This window comes from Bos indicus, chromosome 7, assembly GCF_029378745.1.
Source record: "Bos indicus isolate NIAB-ARS_2022 breed Sahiwal x Tharparkar chromosome 7, NIAB-ARS_B.indTharparkar_mat_pri_1.0, whole genome shotgun sequence".
Taxonomy (NCBI): Eukaryota; Metazoa; Chordata; class Mammalia; order Artiodactyla; family Bovidae; genus Bos; species Bos indicus.
The window spans coordinates 11757921-11778883 of record NC_091766.1 but is presented as its reverse complement, the minus strand read 5'-3'; the positions used below and the strand labels follow the sequence as shown (position 1 = coordinate 11778883).

Sequence of the window (20963 nt, the reverse complement as noted above, 5' to 3'; positions counted from 1 at the left end):
CAGTCAAGCCTATCAGACCTCCAACCCATGGAAACGGCATGCTGTTGGTAAGCCACTCAATTTGTGGTAATTAGATATGGCAGCATAGAAAAAATACTACACAATCCCATATGTGTACAAAAAGAACTGTACAAGCATTTGTTAAAAAAAAAAAAAAGTGAGATTTTAAAAAAAAGGAAATTCCCTGCCAGTCCACTGGTTAGGACTCCATGCTTCCACTGCAGGGGCCAAGGTTCAATCCCTGGTCAGGGAACTAAGATCCCCCATGCCACGTGGCTTAGCCCAAAAAAAGTGAAATTATACATATATATATACACATATATGGGTGCTCCCCAGGTGGTACAATGGTAAAGAATCCACCTGCCAATGCAGAAGACATAGAGACTCTGGTTCAATCACTGAGACAGGAAGATCCCCTGGAGGAGGGCATGCCAACCCACTCCAGTGTTCTTGCCTGGAGAATGCCATGGATGGAGGAGCCCGGTGGGTCAGCTACAGTCCATGGGGTCACAAAGAGTCAGGCCCAACTGACCACACATATACATATATATACATATATTCACATATACACATAGTTGTCTATATAGACACATACATATATGTTTTATGTGTGTGTATATACATAAAAGTCTGAATTTTTTTGCACTTAATATTATATCTTAAACAACATTCTACACCAGTTCCTATAGTTTTCCACGAACCCATAGAATTTATCTAGTGTGGACATCTGAATCTTTTCATTTTTTCTATTCCTCAAAATGTTGTAGCCATCATTTTATATATAAATCCCCATGAAGCTGCTGCAAGTATTTCTTTTATTAACTTCTTTACTTTTCTTATTTGTTTTTATTTCTTGGCCATGTCATGCAGCATGCAGGACCCAGTTCCCTGACCAGGGATTGAACCCGTGCCCCCTGCATTGGAAGTGCAGAGTCTTAACCATTGGACCATCAGGGAAGTCCATGCTACAAGTATTTCTGTAGAATGAATTCTAGAAGAAGCATTGCTGTTTCAAAGATTGTGTGCATTTTAAATTTTGACAGAAGGGCTTCCCTGGTGGTTCAGTGATAAAGAATTTGCCTGCCAATACAGGAGACGCAGGTTCCATCCCTGATCCAGGAAGATCCCTCGTGGTACAGAGCAACTAAGCCCGTGCACGACAGCTATTGTGCCTGTGCCCCAGAGTCCATGAGCCACAGCTACTGAAGCCTGGGAGACCCAAGCTTGTGTTCTGCAGAAAAGAAGCCACTGCAGTGAGAAGCCCGTGTACCTCAACTAGAGAGTAGCCACCACTTGCCACAACCGGAGAGCCAGCATGCACCAATGAAGACCCAGTGCAGCCAAAAATCAATCAACCAATCAAATGGTAAAAGAAAAGAAAATTTGACAGATATTGCAACCAAAATCGAGGCACCACCCTGGGGAATAAACAGTGGCCAAGGACTACGTTCCCAGCTCCTCTTGAATTGGTGTGGCCATGTGACTCATCTTCACCCATGGAATGTGAGCAGCAGTGAAAAGTGTCACCCTGGGTCAAAGCTTTAAGGAGCAGGCAAGCCCTCAACAAGTTCCTTTTCTCCTCTGCTGGCTAGACATGGGAGACAGTAAGGGCCCTGTGCGTGCTGGAGCCATGAAAAGGTGGGGACCTGGGTCCTTGAGTCACCATGTGGAGGAGGAGAGTCATCCACTGACCAGAAACAGCCTTCCAGGGTAATCAGGTGAGTTAGAAACAAACTTCTTCCTTTAACTTTTCACCCAATTGGGGGCCTATTTGTTACTGTAGGATTCCTGTCTTAGCTTGGCTGCTATAATAAAATACCGTAGACTGAGTGGCTTAAATAACAAACGTTTATTTTCTCGCAGTTTGGGAAGTTGGAAGTCCAAGACCAGGTCAGTTCCTGAGGAGGGTTTTCTTCCTGGTGTATAGATGACCACCTTCTCTCTGTGTCCTTACATGGAGGAGAAAGAAAGAGACTGTGTTCTCTGGTGTCTCTTCTTATAAGGGCAGTAATTCCAGGAGAAGGAAATGGCAACCTACTCAAGTACTCTTGCGGGGAAGATCCCATGGACAGAGGAGCCTGGTTGGCGACAGTCCATGGGGTCACAGAGTCAGACACGACTTAGCAACTGAACAGCAACAATCCCATCACGAGGGCCCCAACCTCCTGATCTCACTTAAACTTCATGACCTCCCATCTCCAAATAGCATCCCGTTGGAAGTTAGAGACTTCAAGATATGAATTTAGGGGGACATCAGCCAGTACATAGCATTTCCCTAATGCTAAAGAATCTGCCTGCAACACAGGAGACCTGGGTCAAGAAGATCCCCTGGAGAAGGAAATGGCAACCCACTCCAATATTCTTACCCGGAGAATTCCATGGACAGAAGAGCCTGGTAGGCTACAGTCAATGGGGTCACAAAGAGCCAGACACGACTGAGTGACTAACACACACAACTGATACACTACTTCATAGAAGCAACACTGGTTTCATTCAATGAATGTTTTTCTCATGCCTTGAAAGCTTTGCATTCAAGGAGAATCCACACAGGTGTGGATCCTGTTGAGAACACCAAAGTGTTCATTAAAAAGACAGCTAAAGATAGCATCTCTGCACAAAACCATTTGCTCTCACCTCTTCCCTCTTGTCCTCTCTCTCAGCCTTCATTCTCTCTTCCACTTGCTGTTTGAGCTGTCTTAGGTAGTTTCATGCCTTCCTGTATTGCTCTGTGTGCTAAGATCTCTGTTAATAAGGCATCTTAACTAGCCCCAGGCTAAACAAGTGTTGCTAAGACCTATGGAAAAAATGGTATCTCTTCTTGAGTTCTAGGCTGAAGAGTATGAAAGTCAACAGACCGTGGATTCTAATAGCCAGGACGAAGCTAATTCAAATGTCATTTTCAACCGCCCTTCAAATGCATTCATCGCTTTCTAGATGTTTTATTTGATAGTAAAAGTGATTTCTCGGAGAAGGCAATGGCACCCCACTCCAGTACTCTTGCCTGGAAAATCCCATGGACGGAGGAGCCTGGTAGGCTGCAGTCCATGGGGTTGCTAAGAGTCGGACACGACTGAGCAACTTCACTTTCACTTTTCACTTTCATGCATTGGAGAAGGAAATGGCAACCCACTCCAGTGTTCTTGCCTGGAGAATCCCAGGGACGGGGGAGCCTGATGGACTGTCGTCTATGGGGTCGCACAGAGTCGGACACGACTGAAGCGACTTAGCAGTAGCAAAAGTGATTTCTGGATCCTAAACAATCTCCGGAACAGGTAAGGGACAAGTGCAGGGTTCTACCCAGAAGTAAAAACTTATAACAAAAAAAAAGGACTTCCCTGGCAGTCCAGTGGTTAAGACTTCACACTTCCAATGCAGAGGGCATGGGTTTGAAGCCTGGTTAGGAAAGATCCCACATGCCACGAGGTGAGGCCAAAAAAAAAAAAAAGATGAAGGAGGTTCAAGGGGTAGGGGACATATGTATACCTAGGGCTGATTCATGTTGATATATGGCACAAACCAACACAATATTGTAAAGCAATTATCCTTCAATTAAAACTTTTTTAAAATGGGAAGAAAAAAAGACTTAAAAATAATTCTTCAAATTAAAAAAAATAGGGAGTAACAAAAACAAAAATCGATAAGTGGGACTGCATCAAACTAAAAAGATTTTGTACAGCAAAAGGACCATCATCAAAACAAAAGGGCAGTCTACAGAACGGGAGCAGATCTTGCAAGTTATGCATCGGATGTGAGTGCTAAGTCGCTTCAGTTGTGTCCAACTCGGCGCAACCCTAAGGACTGTAGCCCACCAGGTGCCTCTGTCCACCGGATTCTCCAGGCAAGAATACTGGAGTGAGTTGCCATTTCCTTTTCCAGGGGCTCGTCTGGACCCAGGGATGGAACCTGGGTCTCTAAAATCTACCTGCATTGGTAGGTGGATTTTTTACCACCAGCACCACTTGGGGGAAGCCCCATATATCAGATACAGGGTTGGTATCCAAAATCTGTAAAGAACTCATACAACTCAGTAGCTTAAAAAAAACTGATTGTCTGGCTGAGTCCCTTTGCTGTCTACCTGAAACTCTCACAACACTGTTCATCAGCCATACTCCAATACAAAATAAAAATTTTAATTAAAAAACTTGGCAGAGGGGATTTCTCTGGTGGTCCAGTGATTAAGACTTCAACATTCCACTGCAGGGGGCATGGGTTTGATCCCTGGTTAGGGAATGAAGATGCCCCATGCTTTGCAGTGCAGTCAAAACATAGTTTAAAAAAAAAATAAATGGAGGCACTAAATAGACATTTTTCTAAAAGAGACATCCAAATGGCCAATAGTCAAATGAAAATGTGCTCAACCTCACCAATTCTCAGGGAGATGCAAATCAAAACCACAATGAGATACTGTTTCACGCTGTTTAGAATCACTACCATCAAAAAGACAAGAGGGCTTCCCAGGCAGCTCAGTGGTAAAGAATCCTTCTACCAACGCAGGAGACATGGGTGGGACCCTTGATACAGGACGATACTGCCTGCCGACAGGCAACTAACCCCATATGCCACAACTACTGAGCCTGTGCTGCAGAGCCCGGGACTCGCACCTACTAAGCCCATGTGCCTCTGCTACTGAAACTCTCCCGCCCTTGAGCCCATGCTCCACAATGAAAAGCCACCACAAGGAGAAGTCTGCACCACTAGGGAATAGCCCCAGCTTGCCCCAACTAGAGAAAAGCCTGAGCAGCCACGAAGACCCAGCACAACCAGTAAATAAATAAATAAAATTATTTTAAAAGGATAAAAGATGACAAGTGATGGCAAGGATACAGAGAAAAGCGAACCTTCGTGCATGTTGGTGGAAGAGCTGAAAGGTAACAGGGAAATAATCCAAATGTCCATCGATAGATGAAGACAAACGAAATATCCAATGGCATGTTTTTTGGCTTTGAGAAGGAAGGAAATCCAGTCACATGCTACAATATGAATGCACCTTGAGAGTATTATGCTCAATGAAAGAGACTAGTTACAAGAGGACAGTGCTGTATGATTCCACTTCAGTTCAGTTCAGTTCAGTTGCTCAGTCGTGTCCGACTCTTTGCGACCCCATGAATCGCAGCACGCCAGGCCTCCCTGTCCATCACCAACTCCCAGAGTTCACCCAACTCACGTCCATCGAATCAGTGATGTCATCAAGCCATCTCACCCTCTGTCATCCCCTTCTCCTGCCCCCAATCACTCCCAGCATCAGAGTCTTTTCCAATGAGTCAACCCTTTGTATGAGGTGGCCAAAGTATTGGAGTTTCAGCCTCAGCATCAATCCTTCCAATGGACACCCAGGACTGGTCTCCTTTAGGATGGACTGGTTAGATCTCCTTGCAGTCCAAGGGACTCTCAAGAGTCTTCTCCAACACCACAGTTCAAAAGCATCAATTCTTCAGCGCTCAGCTTTCTTCACAGTCCAACTCTCACATCCATACATGACCACTGGAAAAACCATAGCCTTGACTAGATGGACCTTTGTTGGCAAAGTAATGTCTCTGCTTTTTAATATGCTATCTAGATTGGTCATAACTTTCCTTCCAAGGAGTAAGGGTCTTTTAATTTCATGGCTGCAGTCACCATCTGCAGTGATTTTGGAGCCCCCAAAAATAAAGTCTGACACTGTTTCCACTGTTTCCCCATCTATTTCCCATGAAGTGATGGGGTCAGATGTCATGATCTTCGTTTTCTGAATGTTGAGCTTTAAGCCAACTTTTTCACTCTCCACTTTCACTTTCATGGAGACTTTTGAGTTCCTCTTCACTTTCTGCCATAAGGGTGGTGTCATCTGCATATCTGAGGTTATTGATATTTCTCCCAGCTATCTTGATTCCAGCTTGTGCTTCTTCCAGCCCAGCGTTTCTCATGATGTACTCTGCATATAAGTTAAATAAGCAGGGTGACAATATACAGCCGTGATGTACTCCTTTTCCTATTTGGAACCAGTCTGTTGTTCCATGTCCTGTTCTAACTGTTGCTTCCTGACCTGCATATAGGTTTCTCAAGAGGCAGGTCAGGTGGTCTGGTATTCCCATCTCTTTCAGAATTTTCCACAGTTTATTGTGATTCCACTTATATGAGGCCAAATTATAGAGACAGAAAGTAGAATGGTGGGTTGCCAGGGGCTGGGAGGAGGACAAATGGGATTTAATGTTTAATGGGGACAGAGTTTCCACTTGAGAAGATGAAGAAGAGTCCTGGAGATGAATAGCGATGATGCAAAATATTATGAATGCACATAATTCCCTGATAGCTCAGTTGGTAAAAAATCCACCTGCAATGCAGTAGACCCTGGTTCGATTCCTGGGTAGGGAAGATCTGCTGGAGAAGGCATAGGCTACCCACTCCAGTATTCCTGGGCTTCCCTTGTGGCTCAGCTGATAAAGAATCTGCCTGCAATGCGGGATACCTGGGTTCAATCCTTGGGCTGGGAAGATCCCCTGGAGAAGGGAAAGGGTACCCACTCCAGTACTCTGGCCTGGAGAATTCCATGGACTGTATAGTCTATGGGGTGGCAAAGAGCTGGACATGACTGAGTGACTTTCACTTTCACATAAGACCACCGAAAAATTGTTAAACTGGTAAATGATATGTTATGTCTATCTTACCCCCAAAAAAACGTATAGGAAAAAACTCTTTAACAGGTGATCAAAAAACATCCACTCATCTTCTTGGAGGTACTTAACTATTCACAGTTGCCCCAGCATTTCAGCCTTCTTGTCTTGTCAAATGGCCACTTATGGGACTTACCTGTGGTCCAGTGGTTAAGAATCTGGCTGCTGGTGCAGGGGACCCGGGTTCAAACCCTGGTCCAGGAGGATCCCACATGTGCCACAACTATTGAGCCAGCACTCTAGAGCCCTTGAGTTGCAACCGCTGAGTCCGCATGCTGCAATTACTGAAGCCAGCCTGCCTAGAGCCAGTGCTCCGAAACAAGAGAAGCAACCACAGAGAGAAGCCGCCCATCGCTGCAACTGGAGAAAGTCTGAGCACAGCAACAAAGACCCAGCACAATCAAAAATAAATAAATTTTTAAAAATACCCTGTTTTTTAAACTTTTTCTTTTATATTGGAGTATAGCTGATTAACAATGTGTTGGTTTCAGGTGTACAGCAAAGTCATTCAGTTATACATATACATATGTCTCTTCTTTTTCAAACTCTTTCCTCATTTAGGTTGTTACATAGTAAGGAGCGGAGTGAGCTGAGTTCCCTGTGTTGTACAGTAGGTACTTGCTGGTTATCCATTTTAAATATGGCAGTGCAGACATCCACTTATTGAGGGCACCAATAAGTAGATCTAGACATAGATCAGAGCTTTCATGCTAATTCAGACAACCCAAAGCCACTCTGTCTAAGGCAGAGTGAATTCACCCCATACCCCACCTACGCCAAGAGAAGCTAAGAGACAGGTGAAATGAAAAAAACCAGGGCCAATAAGAGCTCTTGTCACTTGGGGCCAAACTCCAGAATTGCCCCACATACACGAGAACAGAGCTACAGAAAATGCCAAGCCAGATGGCAAAGGCTGAAGGCTAGGCTGAGACCAGCACGCCAGCATAGCCCTGAGTACAGCTGCAAAGGTCCCTCCCCTGGTGAGAAGAAACTATGTCGCAGCTGGGCTTGGTTTTCACCTGCTTGCTCAGTTGCCTATCACAGTGCAGGGAGACACACACTCCCTCCCACCAGGATGAACAGATTCCCTGGGATTGCTGGATGATTTTTCACAGCAGCCTCTGGACACTGATTGGGCTTCAGGAAGGAGAAAGGAGGGGAAACCCTTGCGCTGCAGGCTTCTGGGCAACATCCAGGTGAACCACTGATATTTATTTATTTATGGCTGCATCAGGTCGTACTTTCAGGGCATGGGCTTCCCTCCAGTTGTGGTGCTCGGACTCCAGAGTGCACAGCCTCCGTAGTTGCAGCAAGCAGCCTCTCTAGCTGAGGCTGGCAGGCTTAGCTGCCCCACAGCATGTGGGATCTTAATTCCCCAATCAGGGATCGAACCCACATCCCCTGCAATGGGAGGTGGATTCTTAACCACTTGACCACCAGGGAAATACCGCAAGCTGAATTCTTCCTCCCAATTATAGTTTCATGGCTCCATTATCCTTTCCATCATTCATTCATTCATCTAGCCAGTGATATTTATTGAGCACCTACTATGTGTCTATCGTAGGGGACCCAGCAGTAATCAAAGGAGAATGTGTAAACAAAAGGGAGTATGGATTCCCTGCCCTCATGGAACTGACATTCTAGTAAGCGAGACAGACAAGAAGCAAGATAAACAAGTAAAAGTATGCAGACAGAGGAAAGAAAACAGAAGAGGAGGAAAAGGAAGGGGAAGCGGAATGTCATTTACAGAAGGTAGGATTTCCCGGGTGGTCCGGCGGTTAAGAATCCGCTTTCCAATGCAGGGGAAGCGGGTTCCATCTATGGTTGGGGAACTAAGATCCCACATTGCTGTGGGGCAACTCAGTCTGCCTGTCGCAATTATTGAGCCAGAGACCATGCTCCACAATTAGAGAAGCCCACATGTAGCAAAAAAAGACCTTGCACAGCCAAAATAAAAAAAATAATAATAATTTAAAAAAGAAGAAGAAGGTAGTCAGAAAGGACCCTTGTGGGAAAGATCCATTTGAGCAAAGATCTCAAGGAGGTAAGGGAGGAGCCATGAGGGTGGGGGGAGGAGAGGGAGAGAGAGGTCCAGGCAGAGGGAACAGCCCGTGCAAAGGCCCCATGGCTGGAGTGTGCCTGATGAGTTCAAGGAACAACAAGGAGGCCCGTGTGGCTGGAGTAGAGTGAGCGAGTGAGCTGAGAGAGGACGGTGACAGAGATAGATGGTAGAGAGCCTTCTGGATTACAGAGAGGACATAGGATTTTGCTGTTGTTGTTTTTGTTGTTTTTTATGAAAAGGAAAGAGGAGAGTGAAAAAGTTGGCTTAAAACTCAACATTCAAAGAACTAAGATCATGGCATTCAGTCCCATCACTTCATGTCAAATAGTAGGGAAACAATGGAAACAGTGAGAGACTTTATTTGGGGGAGTTCCAAAATCACTGCAGATGGTGACTGTAGCCATGAAATTAAAAGATGCTTACTCCTTGGAAGAAAAGTTATGACCAACTTAGACAGCATATTAAAAAGCAGAGACATTACTTTGCCAACAAAGGTCCGTCTAGTCAAGGCTATGGTTTTTCCAGTAGTCATGTATGAATGTGAGAGTTGGACTATAAAGAAAGCTGAGCACCGAAGAATTGATGCTTTTGAACTGTTGAAGAAGACTCTTGAGAGTCCCCTTGGACTGCAAGGAGATCCAACCAGTCCATCCTAAAGGAAATCAGTCCTGAATATTCACTGGAAGGACTGATGGTGAAGCTGAAACTCCAACACTTTGGCCAGCTGATGTAAAGAACTGACTCATTGGAAAAGACCCTGATGCTGGGAAAGATTGAAGGTGGGAAGAGAAAGGGATGACAGAGGATGAGATGGTTGGATGGCATCACCAATTCAAAGGACATGAGTTTGAGTAAACTCCAGGAGTGGGTGATGGACAGAGGCCTGGTGTGCTGCAGTCCATGGGGTCACAAAGAGTTGGACACGATTGAGCGACTGAACTGATTTGACTGAAGATGAGAGCCATGGAAGATTCTAAGCAGAGGAGGGACATGACCTGACTCAGGTGTTCTCAGGCGTTCCCTGGAGGTCAGATTTGTAAGAAACCCAAAAAGTCGTAGAAGTGATCACCCAACCATTGTGGGGCTCCCTCTCTCCCTGCTTCACCCCACATTCTACTCATCATCAGGGCTACTAACTCTGCCTCATACTTCACTTTCACTTGCCAAGGTTCAGACCCTCATTCGATCCATGCTGAGGGACTGTAATCTTTTCCTCTGTGTTCTGAGCCCTAACTCTCCCTTCAATTCATCATAGCCTATCAGGTTATCTGTTGGCCAATCCCCAAAAGACTTCCCACTGCCAGTCCTGAACACATCCTAACTTCCACACCTCTTTGCCTCCATCCTGAATATCCTTCTATCTCCCCACCTCCAAAGTCCAGCTCAAAAGATGTTTCTGCGGATCTTTCCTGGCAGTCCAGTGGTAAGACTACACGCTTCCAGTGCTAGAGGACATAGGTTTGATCCCTGGTCAAGGAACTAAGATCTTCCCTGCCCCTGGGCACAGCCAAAATAAATAAATAAAAGGGGAATTGTAGTTGTTTTTTTTTTTTTTTTAAGATGTTTCTGGGGCTTCCCTGGTGGTCTAGTGGTTAATGAGTGGCAATTGAGGGCAGGAGGAGAAGAGGCCAACAAAGGATGAAATGGTTGCATGGCATCATCAACTCAATGGACATGAGTTGAGCAAACTCCAGGGGATAGTGAAGGACAGGGAAGCCTGGCGTGCTGCAGTCCATGGGGTTGCAGAGTCAGACACAACTGAACAACAATGACAAATTGTGGTTAAGAAAACACCAGCCCATGCAGGGGACACACATTTGATCCCTGGTCCGGGAGAATCCCACATGCCTCAGAGAGACAAAGCCTTTGGGCCACAACCACTGAAGCCTGCAAACTGAGAACCTGTGCTCTGCAACAGGAGAAACCACTGCAGTGAGAAGCCCGAGCATCGCAACAAAGTGTAGCCCCTGATTACCACAACTCAAGAAAGCCTTCAGGCAGAAATGAAGACCCAGAACAGCCAAAAATAAATGAATCTTAAAAAAAAAAAAAAAGATTATTCTGCTATGAAGCCTCCAAGAGAATTTACCAGTGCCCAAATCCTTCACCTGCTCACGTGTCCATGGCTCTCTACCTCCAGCATCTGCCACTCCCTGCATGGGGCTAGCTCTGGCTGCAGGATCGAAGGACAGGCCAGAGGTTCTGCGAAGTTAATACCCTTGGAATATTCCTCAACAAATGATTGATGAGAGTTGGTGGAGAAATACCCCCAGCTTTGCAACCAGCCTGCTTGGTTCCTGAATCAGTCCCTTCCTGCTGTGTGACCTTGGGCAAGCCATTTCACTTCTCTGAGCTAGTTTCCCCATCTGTAGAATGAGGATGATGACAGCACAGACTTCATCAAGCTTTTGTGAAGATGAAATCATTTCATTCTATGTAATGTGCTTGCAACAGTGACCCGCACATGGTAATTTCCTACATGTGAGGAGTGCACGCATGCTCAGTTGTGTCTGGACTGTAGTCCGCCAGGCTCCTCTGTCCGTGGGATTTCCCAGCCAAGAATACTGGAGTGGGTTGCCATTTCCTTTTCCAGGGGATATTCTCAACCCAAGATTCGAACCTGGGTCTCCTGCATTGTAGGCAGGTTCTTTACCGTCTGAGCCACCAGGGAAACCCAAGATCCCACAAGTTGTGTGGCAAAAAAAACAAGGCAGATCCTCTTGTGCAGAGCAATATCACAACTGGAGTCATGCTCCAGACGACTGACTCCACTTGTCATCCTTTATTGTCGCTTTCTCTCTTAAACTTACTTGAATCCATTGGAACCGGAAGGTTAAATGGAAAAAAAAATAGACTGCCAGGAAAAAATAAAATAGAACTCCTCCCAGGAGAGAATGAGGCTCTAATGTTGTTCCCTTAAACTAAACATTTAAGGGACATTTGCTGTCCTCTGTGTTCTCAGGGTTAGGGGCACAGTTTTGCCTACAAACTGCATCTTTGGAATCCTTTGCCTTCAATACATGGGTTTTATTCATTTATTTGCTTGCACGGGGGCTTAGCTGCAGCACACAGAATGTTTAGTTGCAGCATTCAAACTCTTAGTTGCAGCATGCAGGATTTAGTTCCCTGACCAGGGATGGAACCCAGGCCCCCTGTATTAGGAGCACGGAGTCTTAGCCACTGGAGCTCCAGGGAAGCCCCCAGTACATGTGTTTTTGACTTGGCATTTAGCATTAATAGGAACTTCATGATCTCCCTCATTCATTCTGCCCCTTTGACCAGCCAGCGGCTGTGGATGGTTATCAACATATTACTACGTGAAGACATGAATCCATTATGACAGTAATCGTCAGTGCTGACATACATCGTTTGTTCAGCAAATATTTACTGAGTACCAACTCTGTGGCACTGTGACTCAATTATTCCACACCTTGAGAGCTTAAAACTCTCAAGATATCATCTAGAAACAGCCTCCCCATTGGAGCCGAAAGAAATTGTAGTGATGGTTTTGGCTGGAGGGAAAGAGCTGGATACCAAAATCGGAATCACTTTTAGAAAAAGAAAAAGTGAGTTGTCTGGGTGTCCAGTCCTGAAAAAAGAATATTTGAAGACTGAGCCTCCCTACATTGTTCTTGCTCACTAAGAATGAACGTGGGACTGTTGGTGGGAATGTAAATTGGTGCATCCACTATGGAGAACAGGACGGAGGTTCTTTAAGGAAACCAAAACTAGAACTACTATATGACCCTGCAATCTCACTCCAGGGCATATATCCAGAGAAAAACATGATCCGAAGGGATATGTGCACTCCAACGTTCTTTCAGAACTATTTACAACAGCCAAGGCATGGAAGCAACCTAAATGTCCATTGAGAGAGGAATAGATGAAGAAGATGTGGATACACGATGGAATATCATTCAGCCATTAAAAGAATGAAATAATGCCATTCATGGCAACACGGATGTACCTAGAGAGTGTCATATTGAGTGAAGCAATTCAGACAGAGAATAAGAAATAGCGTATGATATCTATTATTTGTGGAATCTAAAAGGAAATGATACAAATGAACTTACTTACAAAATAGAAAGAGACTCACAGACTTAGAAAACAGACTTACGGTTGCTGGGGCAGGGGAGGAAGGGATAGAGAGTTTGAGACAGTCATGTACACACTGTTGTATTTAAAATGGATAATCAACAAGAACTTATTGTATAGCACAGGGAACTCTGCTCAATGTGGTGTGGCAGCCTGGATGGGAAGGGATTTGGGAAGAATGGATACATGTATGTGTATGGCTGAGTCCCTTCATTGCTCACCGGAGACTATCACAACATTAATCGGCTCTATGCCAATTTTTAAAAAAAGTTCAAAATAAAAAAGAATGAATGTGTGAAATAATAGGGTTTAGGATATGTTTCCAATACTCATCTGACCTGCATGCTCTAAGGGAGGGGTGGGTGGGACACGTGAAACAAAGGGAAAGTTGAAGTCTGAGCTACAAAAGAAATCAGAAGTGAAAAGAAGCCAGACACATTTCTATGAAGTACGGAGAAGAGGGAAATCCATAAAGAGAGAAAGCCGGTAGGTGGTTGCCAGGTGCCAGGGGATTGAGGAATGAGAGCAACTGTTTCATGGTAGAGAGTTTCCCTTTGAAATGAACAGAAAATTCTGGAACTATTAATAAATAGAGTTAATGGTGGCACAACATTACAAATATACTAATATTGCTTAACGGTGAAATTAAAATGGTAAAAACAGTAAACTTTATGTTGGGTGTATTTTAAATTAGAAAAGAAACTGGATACACATCCTTGCTCTGGAGAGAAATTTAAAAGTAGCCAAAATTAGCACAGAGAACTGTGATCAATATCTTGTAATAACCTATAGTGGAAAAGAATCTGAGAAAGAAAATATATACATACATATGCTGTGCTGTGTTTAGTCACTCAGTCGTGTCTGACTCTTTGAGACCCCCTGGACTATAACCTACCCGGCTCCTCTGTCCATGGGGATTCTCCAGGCAAGAATACTAGAATGGGATGCCATGACCTCCTCCAGGGATCTTCCCAACTCAGGGATCAAACCCAGGTCTCCCACATTGAAGGTGGATAATTACCAGCTGAGCCATTAGGGAAGCCCGAGAATACTGGAGTGGGTAGCCTATCACTTCTCCAGGGAATCTTCCCGACCCCAGAATTCAAACCAGGGTCTCCTGCATTGTGTGTGTGTATATATAAATTACTTTGCTGTACGCCTAAAACTAACACAACATTAAATTAACAACACTGTAAAATAACTATACTTCAATTTTTTAATGATTAGAAAGGTAATAAATAAGTTTGTGCTAAGTCATTCATTCTGGCTCTGAGTGAGAGACTACATCCTTGTGTTATCTGGGTCATTAAGATCTTTTTTGTACAGCCAGACATTCTGGAGTGTGAAGTCAAGCGGGCCTTAGGAAGCACTGCTGCCAATAAAGCTATTGGAGGTGCCGGAATTCCAGCAGAGCTATTTAAAATCCTAAAAGATGATGCTATTAAAGTGCTGCACTCAATATGTCTGCAAATTGGAAAACCCAGCAGTGGCCATAGGACTGGAAAAGGTCAGACCGCATCCCAGTTCCCAAGAAGGGCAGTATCAAAGAATGTTCACACCATCGGACAATTGTACTCATCTCCCATGCTAGAAAGGTCATGCTCAGTATCCTGCATGCTACACTTCAGCATTATGTGCACCAAGAGCGTCCATATGTCCAAGCTGGGTTTAGAAAAGACACAGGAACCAGAGATCAAATTGCCAACATTTGCTGGATCATAGAGAAACCAGGGGAATTCTAGAAAAACATCGACTTCTGTTTCATTGACTACACTAAAGCCTTTGATTGTGTGGATCATAACAAACTGTGGAAAATTCTTAAAGAGACGGGAATACCAGACCATATTACCTGTCTTCCTAGAAACCTGTATGCGGGCCAAGAAGCAACAGTTAGAATTCTATACGGAACTGACTGGTTCAGGATTGAGAAAGGAGTACGACAAGGCTGTTTATTGTCACCCTGTTTATTTAACTTATATGCAGAGAACATCATGGGAAATGCCGAGCTGGATGAGTTACAAGCTGGAATCAAGACTGCCAGGAGAAATGTCAACAACCTCAGATACATGGATTATACCACTCTAATGGCAGAAAATGAAGAGGAACTAAAGAGCCTCTTGATAAGGGTGAAGGAGGAGAGTGAAAAATCCGGCTTACAACTCCATATTAAACTAAGATCATGGCATCCAGTCCCATCACTTCATGGGGAAAAGGTGTAAGCAATGATAGATTTCCTGTTCTTGAGTTCTAAAATCACTGTGGATGGTGCATACGGCCATGAAATTAGAAGACGGTTGCTTATTGGCAGGAAAGCTATCACAAACCTAGACAGTGTGCTCAAAAGCAAAGACATCACTTTGCTGACAAATGTCCACATAGTCAAGGCTATGGTCTTTTCACAGTCTTGTACGGATGTGAGAGCTGGACAATAAAGAAGGTAGAGCATTGAAGAACCGATGCCTTTGAACTGTGGTGCTAGAGAAGACTCTTGAGAGTCCCTTGAAAAGCAAGGATATCAAACCAGTCAATCCAAAAGGAAGTCAACCCTGAATACTCTTTGGAAGGATTAATGCTGAAGCTGCAATACTTTGGCTACCTGAGGAGAACAGCTAACTCACTGGAAAAGACCCTGATGCTGGGTAGATTGAAGGCAGAAGGAGAAGAGGGTGACAGACGATGAGATGGTTGGATGGCATCACCAATTCAATGGACATGAACTTGGGCAAACTTTGGGAGACAGTGAGGGACAGGGAAGCCTGGGGTGCTGCAGTCCATGGGGTAGTGAAGAATCGAACACAACTTCGCAACTGAACAACAAGTCGGTCATTCAGTAGTGTCCAACTCTTTGTGACTCCATGGACTGTAGCCCACCGGGCTCTTCAGTCCATGGGATTTCCCAGGCAAGAATATTGGAGTGGGTTGCCATTTCCTCCTCCAGGGGATCTTCCTGATCCACAGATTGAAACTGCATCTCCTACATCTCCTGCATTGGCAGACAGATTCTTTCACTGAGCCACCTAGGAAGCCCATAATAAATGAAACTTTACAAAACCACATTACATTCATTAATCAGTTCTTGCAAGAATATCAACAACAAACAAGTAGCCAAGATTTAGTGAGCACTTACTGTGTGCCCAGCACTGAGCATCACCTGGCCTGGTCTCCCAGGACCTCTACTATTGGGATGCCACAATTGGCCTGTCAACTAGGAACACTGATGAACAGACTTATGCCCCCAGTTTCTAAGAAACTGATTCTGCCCTGGAAACCAGCTGAAATGCAGATTCTAACTCAATAGGCCTGGGTGGGGCCTGAGACTCTGCATTCGCAGAGTATGCTGTCAGTCCAGGGTCTGCACTTTGAGATGAAGGTCTGAGGATTCTGACCAGCTCCCCTCCCCTCCTCCGCTCAGTTAAGTCAGTCTCGCTGACCGCCATCAGACAGGCTTGGCCTTGCCGGGAGGGGGTTAGGAGAGCATGCCAAGAGCCCTTGCCTGTCACTGTGAAGACAGTTGGCTTGAAAGATCCTGGAATAAGATTTTCTCTCACTTGCCCTCGGCCACTAAGGGCCCTCTTGTCCTGGGGGCTAGCATTTTGAAAAGAATAAGAAAACAAGTAAGTCAAACCTTCTACTGGTGCTATGATGTTCAAGAGCTGCACTTGGCATTACTTTGCAGGTCATTTACCCAGTAATTTGTTCAATGTCAAATCCACCCTTGGGGGACTTCCCTGGTGGTCCAGTGGTTAAGACTCTACACGTCCATTGCAGGGGGCATGGGTTTGATCCCTGCTGGGAGAACTAAGATCCCATATGCCAGTGCTGCCCACCTCCCCCGACTCCACCCCACCCCAAAAAACACACGTTAAGAAAAAAAATCTGCCCTTTGCCTCCAAAACCTTAGTTCTGATCTTTCCACTTACTTTGGGGGAGCAAGAGGGGCAGCACTGAAGTAACCTAGTCTTATCTAGAGGGATGATGGCATTTGCCTCAATATCTTTATGTGCTCAATGACTTGGTCATTTCTGACTCTTTGCAACCCCAAGGACTATATAGCCCGCCAGGCTTCTCTGTCCATGGAATTCTCCAGTCAAGAATACTGGAGTGGGTTTCCATTTCCTTCTACAAAAAGCAGAGTTAGGCACCATACATTGGGTGGAATACCTTTATGCGTGCCTGTATATCCCAGTGTTTTAGAGGAAAACACCAATGGGATAGTCAGCTACTAAGACCTCTGGAGCTGGGAGCTTTCCTGCAACCCCGGGCTTGGGTTTCGAAAGTCTAGAAGCCAAGTTGGGGGTGAAGGGCCAGAGTCAGCCATAGACACAGGAGACTGCCTTTCTCCCCACCTCCCCACCGCCCCCGCATCCCTCCTCCATCCCCCAGAGACCTAAGACTGTCCCTGAAAGACCCCGCAGGGGAAATGGCAGGTCAGACTCTGAACAGGAAACTCAGGATGGAGCCGGAATACCTAGTGGAGATCCCTACCCCACTCCCACCCCCGCACCTAGGAGCTAAGGAATGAGGCGGCGGCCCAGGGAAGAGCGCCCCCTCTTGTCTGTTCACCACGGCGGAGGCCACTGCCTCTTGGAAGCTATTTGGTCCTCCTGTTTACATTTCCTTTTGATTCCTTCTTCCAGCTCAGTCCCTCAGGAACCCTCAAAGCCCGAGCCCCGGGAAAAGGCAGAGAAGCCCAGCCCGCGGGGTGCTTCCCCCTCCCGCCCCCACCAGCCACGTGTTCTCAGAAGCTGTCAGCGGGCGAGAGCCAGAAAGGAGAGTGATTTCTCTCATTTCTTGAGAAATAAAAGCCACCCGGAGAGTCAGCTCTGTCCAAACATTTCCTAAAGGGAGGGGTTGGTCTAGAGGGGTGCCAAGCACTGTCTCTGCTTTTCATTTGGAGCAAGGGAGGGCAGAATATTAAATATTAAACAGAACAAGAGGTTGCCTAAGACGGCGTAATTATCCTCAACAGCCATCTGCCATCTCCCTTTTTCCAAACGCATTCACGCTGCTTAGAGCACAGCAAACAAGGACCGGCGACACGGGCGATGTGAACTTTTGTTTCCGGGACCACCACCCCGTCCCCCCACCCCACAACAAAGTCGTAGGCGATGGGGGAGGGGAAGGCGCGCAAGATTCTAAGCTTGTCACTTAGTCCAGCCTGCCTGGATCTTAAAGCAAAAAGAGACTAATTTAGACTTGAGTGATGGCCGGGGGCGGGGTGGAGGACAGGAGACGGGGTTGGGGGAGACATTAAAAAAAAAGTAGAATTAGACTTAGCTTAGAAACTATCAATATTGGGGAAATGTCACAGGCCCAGAGCAGGTGGCAGAGACATCAAGTACTACACGAGGGCTAAGGGCAGTCGAGAGAAAATGAATATTTCAGCAAGAAGTAAAAGCTGGAAATCAGGGTGTCTGCCCCCAGCAAGAGAAACTGCGGAGAGAAATAAACTGCCCACCCCCAAAGAAAAGCTATTCAGAGGAAAGAGGGAGTCATTGGGTTCTTACCTTTGCCTATACAGGTAAGGTTGCAAAAAGGAAATAAAGATTAGACTCCCTGCAAAACTCTGCCCCCCAGATTTTATCACTCACTCACCTGTGTGGCATGGGCTCTGGCGCTCAGGCTGTTTGGTTAGTAGGCAGCGCAGCGAGTCCTCTGGCTGTCCCGAGGGTCCCACCTTGTCAGCGCCCAGGGGTCCAAGCCAGCAGATGCCCACGCATCCATTGCCTGCCCAATGGAAAGGAAAAGGGGGCCCTGGAGAAAGGAGAGAGAAAGGGGATGCCAAGAGCAGCCAAGCTCGGAGCTGAGGGCTCCCCACAAAGGCAGGTGCCAAATGGGGCTTCTGTGCCAGCTGACAGGGGGGAAAGGGAGAAGGAAGAGGAGGAGGTTTCCCTAATGTTGGGAGGAGACAGGGGAGGACTAACGTGTCATCAGCCCCTGATCATCTCCAGCAAAGTACTTAGTCGGGAACCCAGCACAAGGAGACTATCCAGCCTCCCATCCACAGTGCTCCTCAGGGGAAAATAAAAGGGAATTCTTACTCTCCTCTCTCTGCCCCTTAACACTGGACCGCGACCTCCCAGCACGGGGCAGGACTCTCTGGAAGGATGCTGAGTATCACCCCTCTACCTTCTTCCAGAGCAGCTTCTTTTAAGGAGCCAGAAAAGGCTCTGTCTCTCCTACTTAGTGGGTTTGCGGAAGGGGCGTGTGTAGCAGGCGGGAAGCAGCATGGATGTGGAATCACACTTATAATTTAACCATCTCCCCTCCGCCAGATTACCTAAATTATTGATGCCCTTACAAAAACACTAATTAGAGGACAGCTGCTAACCCCACCCCACCCCCAGCCTCTTCTGTTCTCCGGCGAAATAGCTTTTCTTTGAGCTCCCTCCCACCCCCTTAAGGCAAAGGCAGTTGTATGATTTGAATACAAAGGCAGCAAGAAGAAAATTTGAGTCTTTGAATGCAAAAAGGCAATTGATGGCAAGCTTCACAGGTTTGTTTGCTGCATGCGTAGACTTAGGTTTCCAAAACTGGGGTGACCCCCTTTCTCCTTTTAAAGGAAGCTCCTTTTAAAGATGAGCTGTATGTCTTATAAGAGGCATCTAGGGCAGAGAGAAGCCTCATGTTTTTCGTAAGGTGGAATCAAAATGGGAGGATTTACCTCGCTGGGGAAAGAAGCATTGTTTAGACAGGAGCAATTAAACCTGGGCTGGGTGTTAAGGAATATTAAAGCATTAGTGTTCTTTTTATAAAGTTTCTTAGTAGTATTTTGATTGTGCTCAGTCCTGTCTGACTCTTTGCTGCCCCATGGACTGTAGCCCGCCAGGCTCATCTGACCATGGGATTTTCCAGGCAAGAATACTGTACTGGGTTGCCACTTCCTACTCCAGGGGATCTTCCCTACCCAGGGATCAAACTCATATCCCTTGTGTCTCCTGCATTGGCAGGTGGATTCTTTACCACTCTTACCACCTGGGAATCCCAGTATTTTGATTATGTTGTTTTTTAAAGTCTTTATGTATTAGGGATGCATATTGAAGTATTTATGCTTAAGGTGATAGGTCGTTTCCAGGAGTAATGAATGCATAAACAAAATTTCAGATCCTCTGTAACAGGGGAGAAGAAATGTGACTCCATATTGAATCTTTTACTTTAACCTTTGTAGTCTATTGCTTTTGCTACAATAATGTTGCCTATAGCCTGAAATATACTGGATAGCCCATTTTCAAGCCTCTGACCTTTAAAGGTATAACACTTTACCATTCACATAGAAATAACAAGTTGCAGAATGTGGAGAAGGAAATGGCAACCCTCTCCAGCATTGTTGCCTGGGAAGTTCCATTCATAGAGGAGCCTGGTGGGCTACAGCCCATAGGGTTGCAAAGAGTAGAACACGGCTTAGTGACTAAACAACAATTGCAACAAGATGGGTTGACGTTGCTGATGGGAATCACAGGATGTGCAGATTTGGCTTCTTGAAAATGCTGATTCCTCCTGCCTTCCTACAATTTCCTCTTTTTGTGGGGGGAGAGCAAATTAGCCAAGATGGCGTGGTCAGGCTCTCTTGCCCCACAGCCTCTCGCTCTTGCCCCCTGTTTTATAAATGATTATGTAACAGCTGTTTCAGAGGGCAGCTGGCACATTCTGCTGAATATGTGCTTGGGTTCCTCCGACTGAACTTGCTTGGTTTGGATACACATACCAGCTCGCCCTGACCGGAGTCAGTACTGGGTACGCTTCTAGCCATTGGTTCTCATGCTCTGCTGGAAAGACCCCCTGTTGAGTGCCTGCCCCAAACAGTGTACTCTGGCCAAACGTCCATGGATTTCCCCCCTTGTAGCCACAGATGTACTGTGTTTACCAATGTTTGCTGTTTAAATGTTTTTTTCTAATTCCACGTGTTTTCCAATCTCTTTTTATAAGCCCTAGACTACAATAACGGAGAAGGCCATGGCACCCCACTCCAGTACTCCTGCCTGGAAAATCCCATGGATGGAGGAGCCTGGTAGGCTGAAGTCCATGGGGTCGCTAAGGGTCAGGCATGACTGAGCGACTTCACTTTCACTTTTCACTTTCATGCATTGGAGAAGGAAATGGCAACCCACTCCAGTGTTCTTGCCTGGAGAATCCCAGGGCTGGGGGAGCCTGGTGGG

General features: G+C 45.8%; 1 non-coding gene and 1 pseudogene across 1 annotated transcript; both read right to left on the bottom strand.

The window, feature by feature from the left end:
• Nucleotides 1-20963, bottom strand: part of LOC109560899 (mitochondrial transcription rescue factor 1-like) — a 59943-nt pseudogene that overhangs the window by 9661 nt on the left and 29319 nt on the right.
• On the bottom strand, nucleotides 885-957 carry TRNAG-UCC (transfer RNA glycine (anticodon UCC)). The gene has a single exon. It is a non-coding gene; the product is annotated as a tRNA-Gly (tRNA).